This window comes from Euleptes europaea, chromosome 16 (assembly GCF_029931775.1).
Source record: "Euleptes europaea isolate rEulEur1 chromosome 16, rEulEur1.hap1, whole genome shotgun sequence".
Lineage (NCBI taxonomy): Eukaryota > Metazoa > Chordata > Lepidosauria > Squamata > Sphaerodactylidae > Euleptes > Euleptes europaea.
In genome coordinates, this window is record NC_079327.1 from 56,511,990 (window position 1) to 56,534,794 (window position 22,805).

At 50.0% G+C, this 22,805-nt stretch overlaps 1 protein-coding gene across 1 annotated transcript in view; it reads left to right on the top strand.

The window, feature by feature from the left end:
* The window catches only part of OTC (ornithine transcarbamylase), a 77,503-nt gene that overhangs the window by 35,787 nt on the left and 18,911 nt on the right, over positions 1 to 22,805 (top strand). The window lies entirely within an intron of this gene.

Genomic DNA, 22,805 nt, shown 5'->3' on the forward strand with positions numbered 1-22,805 from the left:
AAGTCAAGTTTCATTTTGTTAGCGTTAGCGAGTTTAGAAAAGAAAAATCCAAAATGCTTCTCCCTGTTGTAGTGACTGTCAGACACCCCCGTGAATTAGTTGCTTAAATAATTGAATACATAAGAGACCTTGTTTGTGTGTTCCGTGCCTCTGCGCTGTCTTCCTGGGCTCCAGCAATTTCAATGGCGTCGGCTCTTCCCGCTGTCTCGTCCGGGTGCTCGCTGCCGCTTCCGAGGCAGCAAGCGCACCGAGAATGAGACGCAGACCGGCAGCCAGATCAGCTTCCCCTCTCCTCCAAGGGGAGCCGTGTAGATGTCGGGGGGGGGCAGATTCCGCCCCTCGCTCTGCTTTCAAGCCCAGAGCGCGAGCCTCACGCTGCCGCGGTGTTCGGCGGAGGAACCGGAAGTCGGTAAAATTATTATGACAACTTGAGGAGTGTCAGAGTAACAAGTTGCCCATAATAATCTGACAGAGACAGCTGACAGGTAGCTGTCAGATCAGAGGCATCTAGGATGATGCAAGAGGCAGCAATAGCCTTGCAGGTTCTAGGGTAAACTGCAACTAACCGGTTTGAAGCAGTAAGGATGATGTAATACTATGGCCAGGTCTGCAGGTGGCCTTATTGGTTTCAGGTGGAGTTTTGTATATAAGCCTATGTAATTGTAACTCTGTGTTGGGAAGTTTGGTGGAGAGAAGTTTACGTGACGGTTTGTCTTTTATCTGTGCACTGTAAATTAAACAACACTGTTTTCTATAAAGCAAGGAGTTCTGGTGGTGTGTCCTGGATAACTGCTAATCCGCCTGCTTCCATGTCAGAATCTCTCCAAGTCGCCACACCATTCTTCTGCTGCCTCGTCCAGGCTCTCCGCCGCTTTCTCACAAAAAGGTGCCCCCAGAGCCTCTTCCCACATCAGCAGTTCATCCCACAAGTCCGGAGCTGCTGATTTAACTGTGGAGGCATGTAAAGCAAGGGCCAACGCAGCTGCAGCAACTAAGAGAGCTGAGTTCACCAAGAAGGAAGAGGGGTTAAGAAGAGAGACCACAAATCAACAGGCGGAGTATGCAGCTCGAGAAGCCAAGTTGCTGGCAGAAGAGGAGAGACGACAAGCCAAGTTATGTGCAGATGAAGCAGAAAGGCAAGCAGAAAGGGAATCTAGACAGGCACAGCAAAGGGCAGAGCAGGAGGCCCAAGAAGCCGGGTTTGAGACGCTAAAAAAGGAAGCTGAAGCAGCTGAAATGACTGCTTGGGCAAAGGTCCTCGAGGAGGGAATCCAGGACGAGGCTCTAGCCTTTCGCCCAAGCTCAAACTTCTGTCCAGAAGATCTAGAACAGTGGTTCCCAAACTTTGCAGGCCACCGCCCCCTTGGTTCCACAAACTCAACCCCAGCGCCCCCTACCCAATAAAAAACATTATTCAAAATAGAGGTTTGCATGACGTGCTAAAGAAGATAAGAACAATGAAATTTCAAAACAGTAACAATTAATTGCACATCTATTCAAAATCAAATTAAAACTTTTTAGTTGAAATTTATTCAACAAAACTGATGAACTTGATTCAGTGGTACCGACTCTTTACTGTCTGGCAAAAAATTCTGATCTTTTCCACCAAATTTGCCAGCATGGTGCCATAGCTTGATCTATTGTAAATTAGTGAGCAACACAGTTGAAGGGGCCTACCTCTGGTGCCCCCCTACTGCCCCCTTGCCTCTTAGTGCCCCCCTAGGTAATCCCCTTGCCCCCCAGGGGGTGGTAATGCCCACTTTGGGAACCACTGATCTAGAAGAAGAAGACCCAGGTCAGTGGGTGTCGTTCTATGTTGAGAAGCAGACAGCCTTCCACAACAACCTTACTGAGAACGGGAATGACCAGGAGCTGGAATTCCCACAGACTCTCAACCCTAGCGCACCAGAGTTCATGACAGTGGTGCATTCTTTGAATCAAATCACCCCTACAGTTCCCATAACAAGGCCCCCAACAACATTAACGTGTACCATGGGGCGACCAGAGCACGGGAACCTGTCTAGAGCACCGGAACCTGCACAAATGACTCTCCCAAGTTGGTCCATGCCTGTGGGCCCCCATGCGTTTCCTATGACTCTGGTGCTAACACAGGTGACATCAACAGCACCTGTTTGGAGTTCGCTCACAACCATCGCTACCCCAGCAACCTCTGCAGTTCCTGCACCTGAGTTCCTTGCCCCAGCTGCACCAGCTTGGAGTCGGGCCATGCCGGTTGTGATCTCGACAAACCCTTCAGCTCTTGTTTCATCAATACCCTCCCAGAGGTGCTAGCCCCTTGTAACAATGCATGCCACACAAGCAGCACTTCTCGGGAGCAGGCCACCTTATGTTGCACCTCCAACTATGCCTATGGTCCCTGCACAGTCACCCCCCGTGCATGGTGGTGAACCGGCGGGATCAGGATATCCCACACCTCTCTATGGACAGACCACACGGGACTGTGGGAGCTGTGCATTGTCATGAAATCCCAGAAGAGACTTGGTAGACAAAGGCGTCCAGAAATGTACGGACCACCCAGAGGACCACCTGATATGGAAGACCATTTTCCAGAAAGTTATCGGAGAAATGAGACTACATGCAGATGAAGAGCTGACTCTTTTGACTGCGTGGCTGGGACCAGCATCTTTAGAGCAGATGACGCGAATCTACGCGGCACATGTCAAGGAGCCAGAGAAAGCGCTTGAGCAAGTTTGGGAAAGGATGAGCACTACGGAGAGTCAGAAGAGATTGAAGACTTCCTCATGCAGAAATTAGAGAACTTCCCCAAGGTGACCATGAAGGACCATCATAAGCTTTGGAATTTGGTGGAAGTCCTATCAGAGTTGGAAGCAGCCAAAAGAAGTCCAGAGCTACCAGGGCTTGTATGTCTTGACCAATTCAGGGCATAAGAGGGCATTATTGAAAAGCTTCCTATGTTGCTACGAGAAAGGTGGGGCATGGCAGTATTCGACTACAAGGAAAAGTACCAAGTCTATCCCCCTCTTTCATTCCTTGTAAGTTTTGTCAGTCAGATGGCAAAAGAAAGAAATGACTGACAAACCAGCTTGGCTACACTCTACTGCAGCCCTAATGGAGAGAAAATAACCTCTCAAGACAGCAAGGCTAAGGCAATGGTATCCGTGAGACAGATGGAGGTGTTGGAAGCCAAGCCAGAACCCAAAAGGGAGGAACCAGCGGAACCATCCTGTCCACTCCACAAGAAGCCACACCCCTTGAACAGATGCAGAGACTTCAGAGGGAAACCACTGGAAGACCATAAAGCCCTGATAAAGGAGTACAGACTGTGCTTCAAATGCTGCGAGTCTAAAAATCACATGGCCAAGTACTGTCACGCTAGTGTCAAATGCCAAGAGTGTGGCAGTAACAAACGCCCCAATGCCTTGTACCAAGACTCCGACCAGCCATCATCTCCTACCTCAAACTCTTCCACCACAGAAGCGCCGGCAGAGGAAAACCACAGGAAAGGTGAATCTGACGTTGGCAACACCCACTGTACCCAAGCTCATGAGGACGGACACAGCCAGAGAACCTACCATCAGATATGCCTAGCAAAGGTGTTCCCTGAAGGATACCCAGAAAGGGCCATAAAGATGTACATAGGGCTGGACGGGCAGAGCAACCGGTCCTTCGCCAAACCTGAATTTTTCAAGCTTTTTGGACTAAAAGGGAATAAGACACAGTTTACTCTGACCACGTGCGTCGGTGATACACGAACGACGGGGAGAAAGGCCTTTGGTTTCCAGATCCAGCCTCGCAGGTGGAACCCTGTTTGCTTTGCCGCCACTGCTGGAGTGCGGTGCTCTCCCAAAAAGACTTGTCCAAATTGCTACACCAGATGCTGCATATGGCTATCATCATCTGAGACCTATAGCCAGTCAGATTTCTGACCTGGATCCCAACACAGAGATCATGGTCTTGTTGGGAATGGACTGTCCTGAGATGCTCCAGTGTTATGAGCTCCTCAATGGACCTCTCGGTACCCCGTACGCTCAAAGATTAGAGCTAGGTTGGGTCATCCTAAGGATCGTAAGCGGCGAAAGCTCTCACTTCAAGCCATGTAACTTCTTTCGCCAAAAGCGTAACAGACAATGGAAACAGCATGTGCCCAAAAACATGCCCAGTGTCCCACCCTCTCAGAAAGAAACACAGGAGCTTGGAGGCTGCAGCATTCCAGACAACCCAAGATGATGACAAGGCCAGACGACAAGTCCAGCCTATGGGTCTGAAGAACCTGGACAGAAGCGTCGAGAGTCCATCCATCCAGCGCAGCCTTCACAGCCCTTCTGGGGTCACCTCATCTAACCCATCGATAGTGACAGCAGTAGCAGCTTGGAGAACTGATGGCGGGGAAAGGCGCCTGAATGCAGACTTCATCCTTGGAAAGATCAAACTACTACCAGGCTGGTCAGACTCCAAGGATCTGTCATTCATCCATGGTCCTCCAACCACCACCACAGTTGAAGTGCCAGCCGTCCTCCACTCGAGATCAGTAACCCCGGTCTCCTCAGCTCTCAAGAACTCAGCCATTTCAAAGACCTTCAGCTTTACTGATGCAGAAGACGAGTGACGGACCAACATCACAGGCAGCACAACTTGCAAGCTGGACAATTGTGCTGTCAGACAAGAACACCCAAAGACACCTTTGACAGACCAGACTGAACTGGCACATCTCGCTACCAAAGAATGAATTCAAGTCTGGAGATCCTTTACATATTTGTGCTGTTAAATAGTGTAGTATGATATATGTGCTAAGTTATAGAATTTTCCACCAGCCAAGCATGTAGATGGTGGAATTCATAGAATTCCAGGCGGGGAGTTGTTAGCAGATTTTCTAGTATATGCTGACCTGGATGGCCCAGGCTAGCCTGATCTCGTCAGATTTCAGAAGCTAAGCAGGGTCAGCCCTGGCTAGTATTTGGATGGGAGACCACCAAAGAATACCGGGGTTGCTGTGCAGAGGAAGGCACTGGCAAACCACCTCTGTTAGTCTCTTGCCATGAAAACCCCAAAAGGAGTCGCCATAAGTCGACTGCGATTGACGGTACTTTACACACACACAGGAAATAGTACTTGCCCTTTAAGAAAGATGCATGCTAGTTATTGTAGTTAGGGAAACTCAGTAGTCACATGGTTCTTGTGGGTTATCCGGGCTGTGTAACTGTGGTCTTGGTATTTTCTTTCCTGACGTTTTGCCAGCAGCTGTGGCAGGCATCTTCAGAGGAGTAACACTGAAGGACAGTCTCCTTCAGTGTTACTCCTCTGAAGATGCCTGCCACAGCTGCTGGCAAAACGTCAGGAAAGAAAATACCAAGACCACGGTTACACAGCCCGGATAACTCACAAGAACCAATTAACTCTGACCGTGAAAGCCTTCGACAATATTCAGTAGTCACATGTTTTGGTATTAGTTCACTGATTGGCCGGAGGTTAGGTTCTAATTTGCCCGGGAAAAGTAGGCTCCTTTTTTCTTACTGTTAATGAGACTGAGGAATAGAGAGGTGTGTGAATCCATTATGTTTTCACGGATAGCTACAAACTGGACTCATCTAGAAAAGGACTGCAGATATCATCTATTCAGGTTGTGAGTAACCCTGAACTGTTTTGGATTTATGCAGATCTCAAAATAAAGAATGATTGGAACCCTGTAGCTTCCAGTTGAACACTTTTCTTGCGAAGGGTCTTAACAACTAGCCCCTGGTCAGGAACAGGCCCTGTCTGCTTGTTGCTCCAGAGGCCACGATAAAAGTGCAGAGAAAGAAGGGGGGGGGGAATCTGAACACCGCGCTAGAGCAGTGAGTGAAGGTTGTGACTTCTGACACCATGTCTTATTAATGCCAGAGACTTCAGGTATTGCTATATATCCAGTATCAGTTATTGGTATATATCCGTTGGCTGCCGGTCACATTAAAGGAGGTTGAATCACACATTAATCGGCTCAAACGGGGCAAAGCTCCTGGGCTTGGTGGAATACCCCTCAGAATTTATCAAGGATAACGTAGAGTGGTGGGCTCCTTTTTTTATCCTCCTTATTCACATACATTGATGCTACAGGGCAGATTTCTAGGGACTGGGGGTCAGCAGTAATTGTGCCTTTATATAAAAAAGGCAGCAGGGAAGACCCCTCCAATTACAGGCCAATTAGTCTCCTTGATGTTATTAGCAAAATATATGCAAGACATTTGCTTGATCAATTCGCCTGTTTGGCTTGATCAAGAGGACATTCAAGCTAAAAAACCGGCAGGCTTCAGGGAAGGAAGGTCGACAACAGATCATTGCCTTACCTTGCAGCATCTTATAGACAAATCCCTTGCATCGGGTCGGTCATCGCTATATGCTGCATTCATTGATTTCAAGACAGCTTTTGATTCAATATCTAGACCCCTACTCTGGTCCAAGCTAGAATCCTCAAACGTAGATAGAAGGCTCTTGTTGCTGATGCATGCCCTTCATGAGCAGACAGTGCTAAGAGTTAGGTGTACCAGAACTGGGCATCTCACTGATCCTATAAACACCTATAGAGGAGTTAGACAGGGCTGTCTTCTTGCTTTTCACCTTCTATATAAACAACTTGGTTAGTTCTCTTAATATACCAGAACTTCATCCACCTAAACTGGCGAATAGGCACATCTCTGTTTTGCTTTATGCGGATGATGCTGTGATCTTATCCAGGACACCAGTGGGATTAAGGAGAGCACTTGCAAGAGTGGCAGTGTTCTGTGAAAACTAACGATTAACTGTCAACTATGAGAAAACAAGTGATGGCCTTCAGTAAATGTCCTAGGAATAGGATTTGGAGTGTCAATGGACAAAGGTTGGAACAGGTGTCTTGTTTTAAATACCTAGGTGTGACTATTCAGGATTCTGGATCTAAGATCGCCCACAATACCTATGCCGCCAATCTAGGCACAAGAATAGCTGGCAATATAATTAAGTTCTTGCAGACAAAAGAGGCTCACTATGTCCCGGCTGCCCTTAAACTCTTCCAGGCAAAAACATTAGCTCAGATGATCTATGGAACGCACCTTGGCTTTGCACCTTCTTGCTTTACACCTCTTGAACTGGTGCAACCCAAATTTCTTAGAGCTACCCTTCAACTCCTGAGATGTGTGTCAAATACCCTAATCCGATTAGAAACTGGTATAATGAGGGTAGAGGCAAAGGTCTGCTTATCCTCTCTTTACGAATGGTTTAGGATGAATCTTAATCGTAGGGGTCTTTTGCCACTGGTACTGAGTGACTCCTTTAGATCAAGATGGATCATTGCTATAGGGGATAAACTAAATAGTTTGGGACTTGCTCCATCAGCACTTTTGCAAATGGGTATGGACCAAGCTAGACTACCTATAAATGAAAGAGTCAAAGATACTGAGCTTCAAACGGATCTCTTGAGATCCCCTGCATTTATAGCACCTCAACATTCCAGGTATATTCTAGCACCAGCTGTATATTTATACTCCCTGGAAAGGGGCACACATAGGAGGGCCTATACACTGGCCAAATGTGCAACCCTACCATCTGCCATATTAGAAGGGAGATTTAAGAAGATCCCCAGGGTGGAGAGACTTTGCCCGTGTAACACAGGGGTGCTGGAAACCATTGAGCATGTATTTTTTAGATGTCCCCTCTACAAGTCAGCCCGCTTCAATATTATTGACCCTTTGATTAGGGAAATGGGCTCTGGTGATGAGGGTGAATGGACCAAAAGGTTTCTGCTGGGAGACAGCTCACCAATCACCACCCAGGTCGCAAAGTACTGTGCAGTAGCAATGAAGCTCCGTCGCCTTAATGTACATCCTTAGTCTGTGGAAATGTAAAATTGGGTGATTCCTAATTTTGTTGGCCTTGGTTGTAAACATCAACTCTGTATGGTCAGTTTCTGTTTTACCTGTTTTATCTGGCATACTAGCCGCAAATAAAATTTATTTATAGTTATTGGTATAACAAGCTATTTATTGAACTTCTATAACACAAAAAAAGGTCAACAGTTTGTCCCTAGAGCCTGCTTGTCTTTTGTCAGGTTAAAAGCCACTCGCTCAGACAGCCAAGTCAGAAGCAGGTAAACTTTATTGTAGAAGCAACAGGTCAAGCTAAGGCAACTTGCAGTTTCAAAGCTGCTAATGAGGAGCCAGGCTACGAGGCATAACTTAAAAGCATGATTACATCACAGGTGCAAATTCAAACGGCCGGGGAAATTACTAGATAACGGCCCTTGGCAGGAAGGAGGAAGACGGAGCCTAAACACGGCATTGCTCGTTAGCCGCTCAAGGCCGAGGCAAGGGAGGGGGAACGGACAGGGAATAACAGAGCGAATGAACATCAAAGCAATCATGCAAACACTGGCCTATGTGAGCTCTTGACCCATCGAACCAGAAATCACCACAGAGACAATCAGATTCCAAGCAGATGGCTTTACTGGTCAAATAGGCAATACAGTGCATTGAAGGCAAGATGACAGCTATGGTTTGTCTTGCCCGTTATTTGGAAATATAAGGCAGAGAAACGGCGGGAGATTACAAAGCATAAACAGAGCATTATTTCCCAGGAGTGGCGTTCCCAGGCTTTGGTATGTGTAGCCGTCCTTGAAGTCTGGACGGTTCAGCAGAGAAACAAAAGGAAACATCTAAACCGAGATAACAGCCTGACATCCTGCTCCCCTTAAGGCCCCCTCTCATCCGGCAAGGGGGCTGGTCTGTCCGGGTAGGTATTGTGAAAAGCGTTGACGAGTTTGGGGGCGGAGACATCCCGCGCGCGAACCCATTCGTCATAGGCAGGGGGGAAGTGTTTCCAGCGGATCAGGTATTGCAAGGCCCCGTGGTGTATGCGGGAATCCAGGATTTTGGAGACTTCGAAATGTTCTTCCCCCCCCACCATTATGGGCTGTTCAGGAGGCGGCTCCGGGTGCCATTGTGGGGAAGCAACATGGGACTTTAGAAGGCTGATATGGAAAACGGGGTGCACACGCCTCAGAGTTTTGGGGAGAGACAGTTCCACCGTGACAGGATTTATGAGGCGGATGATGGGAAATGGGCCAATGTATTTAGCATTGAGCTTATGGCACGGATGGGTGGAGCGCAGGTTCTTGGTGGAAAGGTATACCAAGTTACCCACTTGCAGGTCCCTATCGGGGGAACGATGCTTGTCAGCCTGCGCCTTGTATTTGCGCTTGGCTCGGTCTAGGTTGCTAACCAGCCAGGGCCATGTTGTACGGAGGGTGTGTGCCCAAGAGGCAATGTCGGCATCCCCCTCCCCCTCTGATCCTTCTATTGGGGTGATAGGACCGAAGTCCTGTCCATACACCGCATAAAACGGGCTGAAACCTGTGGACTGATGTACAGCATTATTGTAAGCATATTCTGCAAAAGGCAACAGTTCCACCCAGTCATCTTGGGGGTAATTGACATAACAGCGCAAATAGCATTCAAGTACAGCATTGACACGTTCGGTTTGACCATCGGTTTGGGGATGGTATGCAGTAGACAACCCCTGCTCCACCCCCACCAATTTGAGAAAAGCTTTCCAAAACTTAGCAACGAAACTACTTCCGTGGTCGCAGATTATCTTGCGCGGAAACGAATGTAGTCTAAAGACATGTGACACGAAGAGGCGGGCCAACTTCTGAGCGGAGGGGATCCCCACACATGGAACCAAATGTATTTGCTTAGAAAATAAGTCAGTGATAACCCATAACACAGTTTTCCCCCCGCTGAGAGGGAGATCCGTCATAAAATCCATAGCAATCACTTCCCAGGGTTTGCTGGGTATTTCAAGTGGTTGCAGTAGTCCTGGGGGCTTGCCTTGAGATCGTTTGACTGTGGCGCAAACAGGACAGCTGCGAATAAAAGAGTCAATGTCAGAACGCATTCCCCCCCACCAAAATTGTCTGCGCAACAGGTGAAGGGTCTTAAGGAACCCAAAGTGTCCAGCTGTTTTTACTCCATGAGCCGAGTGTAAGACGTCTTTTCGGAGCGCTTTGCGTACATATAATTTCGAGTCTTTGTACCAAGAGCCTCCTTTTTCGATTACACCAGGAGGCAGGGTTTGAGCAGAGCGTTCCATAAGGCATTGTTCCCGAAGGGAATTTAAGAAAGACTCGGAGACGGGAAACCCCCCCCCTTAATTATGGTGGTAGTAGGAGCAGATATGGGGGTTGACGAGGGGGGAGCGCTTACATGCGGTGGTGTGCAGACTGCAGGCGGCTGGGCGGCCGGTTGGGTTGGAGGAGCTGGAACGCCGGCTATCGTGCGCTTCTGTTGTGGGGGCAGCTGGGCGGCCGGTAGGGCTGGAGGAGCTTGCGCGCCGGCTGTTGTGTGTTTCCGCCGGGGCAGCGTTTGGGATCGGGTTTGTACAGCCAGTACGGGCAGGGCTTCTCTTTGCGCGGGCGTAAATAAAGAGTCTGTTGGCCGATCGAGTTTCGCCGGGTATTGAGACAATCGGGAGAGAGCATCTGCGAGAACGTTTTGTTTTCCCGGGACATGCTTCAGGACAAAACGAAACTGAGCAAAGAATTCCGCCCAACGCTGTTGTTTCGCAGATAACTTATGGGTTCCTGTGAGGGAAGCTAGATTTTTGTGATCGGTCCAAACTTCGAAGGGGACTTTAGACCCTTCCAGGAATTGTCGCCATAGAGTAAGTGCATGGTGAACATCTTTCTCCCAAATGGGCCAGTTCAATTGGGAGTGCGCAAATTTCTTTGAGAAGTAAGCGCAGGGGTGAAGGAGACCATCTGGTCCTCTTTGGAGCAGGGCCCCTCCCATAGCTATGTCGGAGGCATCGACTTGTACAATGAACATTCGATTTGGGTCTGGGTGCCGTAGCACAGGTTCCGACGTGAAAAGGCGTTTGAGGGCTACAAAGGCGGTCTGGCATTGATCAGTCCACAGTATCTTAGCGGAGGGTAACGTAGCAGAGCTTCCTTTACCTTTGGTTTTCAGAAGGTCGGTGATGGGCAGCGCTATTTGGGCGAAGTTAGGGATAAATCCGCGGTAGAAATTAGCAAAGCCCAGAAACTGTTGTACTTGCTTGCGATTGGAGGGAGGAGTCCAATCGAGGATGGATTGGACCTTGGTCGGGTCCATGCTAAGGCCATGGTGGGAGATTATATATCCCAAGAAAGTTATTTTGCTCTGGTGAAATTCGCATTTAGCCAACTTTGCAAAGAGTTGGTGATTGCGCAGGCGGTGCAGAACTTCTCGGACCAAAGTGACGTGTTCATCCATGGTTTTTGAATAAATAAGAATGTCATCCAAATAAACTACCACCCCGCGGTACAGTAAATCATGGAGGATTTCGTTGATGAGTTGCATGAAGACCCCCGGGGCACGTTTTAACCCGAAGGGCATCACAAGGAATTCAAACATTCCAAAACAGCTAGAGAAGGCAGTGAGGGGTTCGTCCCCCTCGCGGATACGGACGCGGTAGTAGGCTTCTACTAGGTCCAATTTGGAGAACATACGTCCCTCTTGTAGCTGCCCCAAAATATCTGAAATTAGCGGTATAGGATAGGCATTGGCTTGAGTAACTGCATTGAGTTTTCGGAAGTCAATGCAGAGGCGCAGGTCGCCCTCCTTTTTTCGGACGAAAAACGCGGGGGCTGAGTTGGGAGCATTCGATGGGCGAATGAACCCTCTGGCAAGGTTTTTGTCCAAAATGTCCCGTAGTACAGTGCGCTCGGAAGCGCTCATAGGGTAAATCTTACTCTTGGTTAATGTGCAGTCCTTCACCACCTCAATTGCACAGTCAGTGGCTCGGTGGGGGGGTAAGGCATCACATTCTTTAATGTTAAAGACATCCGCAAATCCTGGTATACATCAGGTAGGTGATGGGATATCGGAGATTAATGCCGGAGTGGGTGGAGACAGCACCGCAATTTGCTGTCGGTGCTGGTCGCATTTGGGGTTGGCAAAGGAGATAGTGTTCGTCTCCCAGTCTATACTGGGACTATGACCTTTAATCCAGTTAATTCCCAGGACCACTTCAAATCGGATAGGGGCTATGGTAAAGTCTATTTGCTCCCAGTGGGAGCCAATACCCATCGCCACCCCTGTAGTGCGATGATCAACTGGGCCCCCCTTGAAATGGCTTCCGTTCATTTGGGCAAATTGGACGGGGGCTGGTAAAGCCTCGGACTTGACTTTGAGTGCTGCAAATGTGGCCTCATTGATTAGAGTGCGACCGCAACCGGAGTCAATGAGTGCCTTAATGGGTAGTTGGGGACCACCTTTATAGTGTTGTAAAACTGCGTCCACATAAATGGTGGTTTCTACTTCCTTCACTTTAGTGGGAGCTTTCGGTTTAGCAGGAGATTCTGCAGAGGTCTGTGGAGACGCTCCACTCACCACAGACCGGAGCCGTTTTTTGACAAATCAAGGGGGGATTCCAGGTTTAAAGCTGGAGGATTCCATGGGTTCTCTTCGTTAGAAGAAGGAGAGTTGTCCCCCAATGGGGCATTTGTAATCCGGGACCCGGCGGGGTCATTCGATGTAGGAAGGATAGATGAGTCCTCAACGTGAAGTGCAGAGGGTGTGGGTCTTCCCGGCGCTGCGCTGCGGGTGGCCGTGGTGCCTCTGCGTTGAGGTCGTCCTCAGCTCGGGCTGCCATGCTGGGACGAAAGAGTTCAGGGTGATGTGGGCAGACTGCCGCAAAGTGGCCCAGTTCCCCACAAGTGAGGCAAGCACCTCTTTGAAACCGGGTTTCGCGATCCTGGGGTGGACGCGCGGGTTTCCGTGGATTGGGGGGCGGTGCCTTGGGCTGGGGTTTTTGGACGCTTTTCTCCTTGTTTCTTTGGCGGACAAGGGAAATAAAGCGCCGGCGGCTTTCCACCTCTTCGGCTAATAGAATCCAATCCTCGAGGGTGTCGGGATCACCCCACATATACGACCAGTTCAGAATGTCAGGGTGTAAGGCTTCCCTGAAATGGTGAATTAGGGTGGCTTCGGGCCAGCCCACAATTCTGCTTGCTAGTCTCTGAAATTCATCGGCAAACTCTCGAACTGGAGTAGAGCCCTGTCTTAGTTGTAGAAGCTCCGCTTTGGCTCGTTCCCCCAGAAAGGAGTCCTCAAACCTCCGTAAGGCAGTCATGAAATTGTTGAGGGAACGGATAGAGCGGGATCGGGTGTCAAACTGGAGGACCATCCAGTCGGCTGCTTTACCTGTCAAAAGGGAAGCCACATAGCGAACCCGGCTGTCCTCTGTAGGGAAGAACTGTCCTTGTTCTCGCATATAGCTGTCTACCTGATGCAAGAAACAGGGCAGGGTTTCGAGAGATCCATCGTAAGTAGTTTTCAACTTGAGTTGTTTCCAAGGACCGGGCATGGGTTGGCCCGGTTGCACGGGTGCCCTGGGTGCAGGTAAAACGGGACCTCCGGGAACCGGGGGTTGAACAGGCACATTAGCGGGTGGCTGGGCTGGCACTCCCTGAACCGGTACTGCGGCCCCCTGTGGAACGGGTTGTGCCGGGGTTGCCAGGGCCTGCTGTAACTGCCTGTTGTCCTGAAGCAAGCGTTCCATTAGCTCCTGGAGTTGATCTACACGGCCAGATAGCTCTCGATTCTGAGCTCGTAACAGGTGAACGTCCTCACCCGGGCCACCTGTACGATGAGGTTTGCTTGTCCGAAAACTTGTGGCCCATTGAGAACTGTCCCCATACAAGTCCTCTTCCTCAGACTCTTCGGAGTCTTGGCGTCATTCCGCAAGGTGGCGAGCGCGTTGGGTCGTGCGCGACGGGGCAAATACCGGGGAAAACGACAGACCCAATGGAGGACCGCTCCTTCCGGAGTCTTTGGGGCGGCCGCCTGTCCGCGCCCGATCCGCAGCCAACTGCAGTTCTTTATCCCTTGCGGCTTGAGCCTCGGCTTCCGCCTTAGCCGCTTCAGGAGCTTCCCTATCCGCGAGAGCTTGTGCGCTTTCAAGTCTCAGAGCGGCAGCTGCGGTAATGTGCGGTAAAAGTTCCGTTTCCAGGAGCGTGAGTAGGGGGTCGGGCTCCCCACCTAGCAATGGTTGCACTCGGACCGCGACCGCGGGTGCATCGGCCCCGAATGTCGAGGTCAAATGTTGAGCCAAGGTGGCTATCGTGGTATCCTTTGTACAATCCGCAAAGAGGAGGGCCGTCTGGATAGCGACCCTCTTGGCTTCAGCTTGACAGTCAGCTGCATTGGGTACCAAAGAAAAACCTGCCGGTGCGGCTCCCGCCATGGTACCTTCCCCCAAGGCGACAGGACGCGTTAGAGCCGTGGATGAGAGAGTCTCACGGGCAATAAGCTTATCCAATAAACCGGTTAGTAGTTGTAAGTCCTCAGTTGCCAGCCGGGCATCATCCAGCAACTGATCAAAATCCTGGAGGTCTAAACGAGCATTAGTATCCTCCGACGTTAACATCCAGAGAACCCTCACTAGAGATTGCCACTGTGTCTGGACCAGTCCACTCAAGCGGCAAACCTCTGAATTAGTCCTAAAGAGTTAAGCTACTATGTCCCGTAGAAGGGTAGGATCCTCTGATGAGGACTCCAGGGTTCCAAGAAGCAGTAGTCACGGTTCACTCGGAGAGCGCTCTCCTAGCTCCCATCCGAGTGGCAGGCGAACCCTCCAGGGCTCCAGCCTGACTAAAGAATCGATGAAGAAGAGTGGGGGATAGCTGTCATAATGTGAGCTCTTGACCCATCAAACCAGAAATCACCACAGAGACAATCAGATTCCAAGCAGATGGCTTTACTGGTCAAATAGGCAATACAGTTCATTGAAGGCAAGATGACAGCTATGGTTTGTCTTGCCCGTTATTTGGAAATATAAGGCAGAGAAACGGCGGGAGATTACAAAGCATAAACAGAGCATTATTTCCCAGGAGTGGCGTTCCCAGGCTTTGGTATGTGTAGCCGTCCTTGAAGTCTGGACGGTTCAGCAGAGAAACGAAAGGAAACATCTAAACCGAGATAACAGCCTGACATCCTAACTCATGCCAGGAGCCTGACCGCTTATACGGGTCAGCCCCAGCATGGCTAGGCGAAAACTCAGAAGACATTCAGTGAAGAACCAAAGGCAACCTCTGACATCTTTCTTCCTCGGTCTTCTAACTTCCTGCTTCCTTTTAGTTGCTCCTCCCCTGTTCCAACCCCTTAATTAAAATTACATTTCACTACATTCACAATGTGGCACATCTTACTACAGCTGAAATAAAGGACAAGAAAAAAATCACCTCTCAACTCAAAATTACTTAGGAAGAGTCAAATTTTTATCCTCATAATCTAAATACAGTTCAGCAGAATCAGTTGTGGAATTTATTCTGTTGAATTTAAGGGAGTTATGAAAAAACAAGCAGCGTGATCAAGTCTGTGCCCTGCGCAACGCAAGCGTAGCATGTAGGAAGGGGGGGCAGCTAGCGAAGGGCTTGCTGATGAGAAAGGAAAAACCAGCACCTTGTGCATTTGAAAAATGTCTAAGAATGGGATTTGCCATATTAATAATATTTTGTGTTACAATGAACCTTGATTCAAGAATATCATTCTTAAAGGACTCCTCAAAAAGTAAAAAACAAAAGCAAAGTGTGAGCATTTCAAATATTGAAATATATATGTTGAAGATGTTGAATACATGCAAAGTTATCTGTGAACATTATAATAATAATGCTTTCTCCGAGTCAATGTAAGCATTAGGAAGAAGCTGCATTTAGAACCCAAATGCCTGAGGATACAAATATTTTCTTTATCATCCAAGAAGGATTACCTGAAGAACATATTTCTGGACATGATGCAGTGGCTACTTTTAGTACTACAACCAAGGGGGAGGGCTCTCTGCCCCCCCCCACTCGCTGTGCTCGCCAACCCCAAAGCTTGCTGCACTCGCAATATTGAATGGTCCCTTGAAAACTGAATGAGTCATTTTGCCTACTGACAATAGAGCTGCGGCAATACCTGATGAAGCAACAGCAAGAGTGATCATTCCTTCCTACACTCTGTAGCCAAAATTTGTTTTATAACAAACATTGGTGGTGAAAAGTGCCATCAAGTCACAGCTGACATGTTGACCCCATAGGGCTTCAAGACAAGAGACATTTAGAGATGGTTTGCCATGGCCTGCCTCTGCATAGCAACTTGGACTTCCTTGGTGATCTTCCATCGAAATACTAACTAGTGCCGACCCTGCTTAGCTGCCGAGATCTGACGAGATGGGGCTAGCCTGGGCCATCCAAGTCAAGGCATAACAGACATTATACCCTGCCATCCTCCCCAACAGGGAATCAGTGTTGCTGACATTGTTCTCCTCTCCTCAATTTTATACTCACAACAATCCTGTGAGGTAGGTGTTGCTGAGAGGGTTTAACTGGCCCAAAGTCATCCAGCAACCTTCCATGGCAGGGTGGGGATTCCGCCCTGGTTCTCCTGGCTCCTAGCCCAGCATTCTCACCCCTACAGCACACTGGCTCTAATATCTGAGCAGGGAAGTTGTTAAGCCCCCTTTGTTTTGTCAGAGAGTGGATATTGTCCAACCTCCCTGTCTGAGCTGACTGCCCAGGCTGCCTTCTTGACAGTAAACCTTTGCTCCCACCCCAAATACCAGAGGTTTGTATCTGAGATAATCTGTATGATTCCCTTCATTTTGTTCACTGCAAGTTCCACTGTCATCCTGAAGCTGCTCACCTATTTTTAATCCTAACCCTACTTTTATTTTTTGATGAGTTATGCCTGCCACAGACAACCATAGCTTCCAATGCAAAGAGCAGGGGAGTTGGGGGGGGGAGTTCTGGGAATGGTGCAAGCCATGATATTCCGGTTCATTTCACAGTCAATGCTGCAACTCCCTTTACCATCCTGAAGCCCATGGCCAATTTTTGAGGCTCCTAGCTTTATTTTTGGATGAGTTACTCCTGCTAAAGACAACTGTAGCTCCTGTAACAAATCACATTGGGGGACTTCTGCAAATAATCTATGTTAGGATCTCTCAATTCCCTTTCTTATTGGCAGTGCAACTTCCATTATCATCCTGACCTTGGTGGCCAGTTTTCAAATGCCTAGTTTTATTTTCTGATGAGTTTTGCCATTGTCAGCCAGGGCATCCATTCGGACCCCGGATAAGCATATGTTCAGTATCAAAGCCAATTCCTTTCCCGTGGGAAGTTGAGGTATCGGTGTGAAGACCGGAGACAGCGTTCTCCACTTCAAAGTAAGCCTTCCAATGGTAAAACTGCTATCTGCTCTCGAGGTGACAAATACTCTTCCTTTGATGTAGCTTACCCTTTCATGTCCTCCCAATGATGTAACCAAATGTATTGTATGTTCCCTATAAAGATACCCTGTATTCCCCATACCTGCATTCTGACCTTAAGTTCGTTAGACCAACTGACCAGTTGGCTTTTCTTAATAAATCTTTAAATTCTCTGTACGTCTGGAGTAAAGTTTATTGCTGAGACGCAATGGGGTACTGAAGCCTGACAGTAGGTCAGAATCTCCAAGCCTTCTTTTTTATTTTTGTGTTTAGGAAATAGTATTAGTATGTCTACGTGACCTACGCCCTTGCTCCTCTCGGGGGAGGAAATCCTGATTGATTTTGGTCCGGAGGCGGCGACCCCCGAGCAGCGCCCGTCCGGACTTACCGGGATGCTAACGTGGACCTCCTTGCCCACACAAGCAGAGCAGCGACGGAGAATCGGGGCCAACTAACGGGCATCGTCGGACCCTGGCGGCGGATTCTACCGGGGGTCACTAACCGCCCGGTACGGTGAAGAGGGGGAACGAAACCAAGGGGCCGTGCCTACAGAACGGTTGGAGGAGCCCTCGTTCACCCGCTCCCCGGTCACCCCGGTTGTCATCACCTCGGAGGAAGTTGCTCTGCTTCGCGGCCAGAACCAGATGTTGGTTGTACAGAATCAGGACCTGCAGACCCGGATGGACGCACTGCAGAGGGACTTGGGTACTGTTCTGGGGGAAGTGAAGGAGCTCAGACAAACCCCACAGCAACCCCCAGCGGGCTCTCTGGCCACCGCGGAAACTCCCGTCAGTAGAGAGGCACCCACACCCAGGCGACCTACCACCAGAGATCTGAAGGTGTCCTTCGACGGATCCAGCACTCAGCTACCCCACTTTCTACTCCAAGTGTCCGGGTTCATGAAGGATCAAGGGGAAACCTTTCCTTCAGAGGAGGCCCTGGTCAGGTACGTGATCAGCCTACTGGAGAGGGAAGCGGTAGAATGGGCAGTAACGGCGGCTGAAACTATGCCTGGGACCTTGAAATCCCTGACGGAATTTATGTCTGTGTTGCGCCGTCGTTTTGAGGATCCCCAAAGTGGGGAGAAGGCTAAGATTGCCATGCATCATTTGAAGCAAGGTACCCGCTCCGTAAGTGAGTACGCTCAGGACTTCCAATCCCTATCCTGTAAGATAAGGGAATGGAGCGAGGCCACTAAGGTCCAACACTTCCGAGAAGGACTGCGTTGGGAAGTGCTGGACGGCTGTTTGACCCTGGGAGATCCGGAGTCGGTGGAGAACTGGATTAAATTGGCAGCCTTGGTGGAGACTCGCAAGCTTACCCTCCAGTTCTCTAAGGACCGCCCGTCAAAGGTAACCCCCGCAACTCCCACCAAAGGGGGCAACACAGCGGAACTGCGGTGGGAGGGCAAGAACCGAGGGACTTTTAGCCTGGATAGGGTGCGCCGCTTCAGGGAAGGAGCATGTCTCCAGTGTGGAAAGGTGGGTCATTTCGCGGCCAAGTGTCCCGGCACATCGGTGGAAGGGTCTGGCAACCGGGCGACCCGAGAATGAGAGTTTACGCCACCTCAGGTCCAGGATCGTAAGACGGCTGAGGGGACTACCAGCCAGCGCGGGACGGCGGCTCTGCAAGCAGAACCGGAAGATGACCATAATCTCCTGGATCTTTACAGTGAACCCTCACCGGCAAAAAATGAGGACAGCCTTCTGTGAGTGAGCCGGCACGGAGGGCACCCTCGGGAGAAACCAAACTGGCTCCATCTAGGGTGAGTGACCAGGGAGAAACGCTGCTGCTACCCATTGTGTTACGGAACCCCCGGGGAGGGGAACCTGTACCTGTCGTTGCTATCCTAGACTCCGGGTGTTCTCGGACCTTGATTGATCAGGCTGTGGTAGCCTGAAAGTCGGAACTCGAGAACTGGACCAACCCTTGTATTTCCATCAAATGGATGGGAGCGATCTTCGGGGGGGGCCCGTCCATTTGCGCTCTCGGAAAGTGTTGCTGGGGGTGGGAAACCACTGGGAACAGATCCACTTCACAGTAGTACCTAAGATCTCCTACCCAGTAGTTCTCGGCAGCAACTGGCTGGCGGGGCACAACCCGAGCATCAATTGGGAACAGAGGCGGGTTGTGTTTGGGGCTCCCCAGTGCGAGAGACACGGCCGGGACGACATTCCCGGAGGTGAAGGGGGGGATGCCGCTGCGATTGAGACCCACTCATTGCCCCCGGAGTATAGTGACTTTGCGGATGTGTTTGAGGGGACGGACTGTGACCTGTTACCCCCTCACCGCATGACGGACTGTACTATAGAACTATTTAAGGACATTAAGCCTTCCAAAGCCCGAGTTTATCCCATGAGCCCCCAAGAGAAGGCGGTACTGCGGGAATTCCTGGACAAGAACTTGGAGTGGGGTTTCATACGGCCGTCCAAGGCTGTGTTTTCTTCCCCCTGCTTCTTTGTGAAAAAAAGGGGACCTCTGATCGCAGACTGTGTGTAGACTATAGGGGGCTTAACGCAGTTACAGAGTCTAACGCAATACCCCATTCCTTTAATCCCGGACCTCCTGAGTGCTCTCCAGGAGGGCTGTGTGTTCTCGAAGCTTGACCTGGCAGAAGCCTAATACCGGGTCCGAATCAAAGAGGGGGATGAAGCAAAGACGGCCTTTTCTTGTTGTTACGGATTTTTTGAATTTATGGTAATGCCGTTCGGTCTTTCTTGGGCCCCGTTGTGCTTCATGCAATTAATTAATGAGATCCTCCATGATCTCCTGTTTAAAAGGGTAATCGTTTATTTGGTCGATATTCTGATATACTCCAGGGACCCTGAGGAACACCGGGGTTTGGTGCAGGAGGTTTTGCGTCACTTAAGGGATAATCATTTATATGCTAAGTGTGTCCAAGTGTGCGTTCAACCAAAACCAGTTGTCTTTTCTCGGATGTGTTATTTCCCCCCAAGGTTTGATTATGGATCCTGAAAAAGTTCAGGCAGTATGGGAGTGGGAACCCCCCAGGACTCGCAAGCAAGTACAACAGTTCCTGGGTTTTGCAAATTTTTATAGAGGTTTTATTCAAGACTTTGCTGAAATAGCCTTACCGATCACCGATCTACTCTAAACCAAGGGGAAGGGGCAGGAGGCCACCTTGGCACATTACCAAGTGCCTTGGAACAACCGGTGTCAGGCGGCATTCGAAACTCTGAAGGAGCGCTTTACCTCCGAGCCCGTCCTGGCTCACCCAGATTGTTCTAGACCATTTACCCTTCAATTAGGTGCCTCGGAAAAGGCAATGGGAGGTGCGCTCCTTCAAAGGGATGAACAAGGGGTGCTTAAACCCTGTCCCTATTTTTCGGAAAAAATCTCAGGACCGGAGCTAAACTGGCCGATCGGAGAGAAGGAAGCCATGGCTATCAAGCATGCCCTCACGGTCTGGCAGCAGTTCCTGGAGGGGGCGGCAGAACCCTTTGAGGTCTGGATGGACCACCGAAATCTTGAGGCCATATTGGGTCGGCGGAAGCTGTCGGCCAAACAGCTGCGCTGGGCAGACTTTTTCTCCAAATTCCACTTCACCATTAAACACATGCCCGGAAAGGACAACTGCCTGGCCGACGGGCTGTCCCAGATGCCACAATACGAATGTCAAGTCGAGCGGTCGGTGGGTTCCCTTTTCACCCGGGAATGCCTGGGCTTGGCTACAGAGGGGAGTAGCATGGGAGTCCTGACCAGAGCCCAATCCTGCACAGTGGCGAGAGGGTCTGCCCCTGACTCCTCTCAGGTGAGAGCTGCCTCGGCTCCCCCATCCCCGGCGATCCCAGGGGATCCTCTGGTCACGATCACAGGGGGGGAGAGAGAGTCCTCTCAACGAGAGCAAGGAGACAGGGCAGTAGAGTCGGTCCTGGTCCCCCCTCTGGGGCCGCCTGCATCTACCCCCACTCCTTAGCAATCCCAGAGGAGCTCCCAGAAGCGTTCAAGCGTAGGTGGGGGGAGGCTCTTCAGCAAGAGCGGAGGGAGAAGTCACTCCCATCCCAGGTACTATTAGGAGAAGGCGCCCACGAGGATAAACATTACATCCCCACGGAGCTGCGAAGGGAGGTGTTGGGATGGTGGCCGGGGATGCGCCAGGACATCGATGTGTTCATAAAATCTTGCCCCGTGTGTGCAACAAGCAAATGCTTAATGGGGAAATCCCCTGGATTACTCAAGCCCCTAGAGTCTCCGGAGGCTCCCTGGCGGGTGCTCGGGATGGATTTCGTAACTGACCTCCCATCTAGCCAGGGCAAAACGGTTCTGTGGGTGGTTACAAATCTCTTCTCTAAGCAAGTTCATCTCGTCCCCTGCGAGGGGATGCCCTCTGCACACAAATTGGCTCGCTTATTTGTACACCAGATTTTCAGATTGCACGGCTTTCTGCGGAAGGTCGTGAGTGACAGGGGGTCCGTGTTTGTGTCAAAATTTTGGAAAGCGTTTTTAGGACTTGTAGGTGTACAACAGGGTTTGTCTTCAGCCTATCATCCGCAGACGGATGGGCAAACCAAAAGGGTTAACGCGGTGGTAGAATGTTACATGCGTTGTTTTGTGAATTACCACCAGGACAATTGGGTCGACCTGCTGCCGTTGGCAGAATATGCCTATAATAACTCGGTACACTCTGCTACTGATATAAGTCCGTTCAAAGCAATCTATGGTATGGACTTCGGACCCTTAGGGGCCGTACCCCTCCCGCCGGGCGGCGATCCCCCCGAAGTATCAGCATGGGCCAACACAGTGTGGAACAATTGGCCCTGGCTGGTAAAAAATTTGGAACAGGCGAAGGAAAAGTACAAGGCGCAGGCAGACAAACACAGATCACCCCAATGGGAATTAAAGGTCGGAGGGAAGGTGTACCTCTCCACCAAGAATCTCAGATCTTTACATCCGTGCAAGAAACCAACTCTGAAGTTTGTGGGGCCGTTCACAATCTCCCGGGTTATCAATGAAGTTACGGTGGAGTTGGAGCTGCCAAAAACTTTACAGGGGGTACACCCGGTATTCCATGTAAGTCTGTTAAAACCTTTTGTACTGGCACCTGAATGGCACCCTGAACCCGCGGCTGCGACCCCAATCATGGTGCAGGGGGAACAACACTTCGAGATTTCCAAGGTATTAGGTTCTCGGGTGCGGAGGAGCCAGCTGGAGTATCTCGTGCATTGGAAACATCTGAACTCTAGCCACGATTAATGGGTGTCCGCTATGCATGTAAAAGCCCCCACCCTGATAGCAGAATTCCATCGACTCTACCCCGCCAAACCGGGATGTCCTGGGGAGGGGTCTTTGGGGAGGCGGAGTATCAGCCAGGGCATCCATTTGGACCCTGGATAAGCATATGTTCAGTATCAAAGCCACTTCCTTTCCCGTGGGAAGTTGAGGTATTGGTGTGAAGACCAGAGGCAGCGATCTCCACTTCAAAGTAAGCCTTCCAATGGTAAAACTGCTATCTGCTCTCGAGGTGACAAATACTCTTCCTTTGATGTAGCTTACCCTTTCATGTCCTCCCAATGATGTAACCAAATGTATTGTATGTTCCCTATAAAGATACCCTGTATTCCCCATACCTG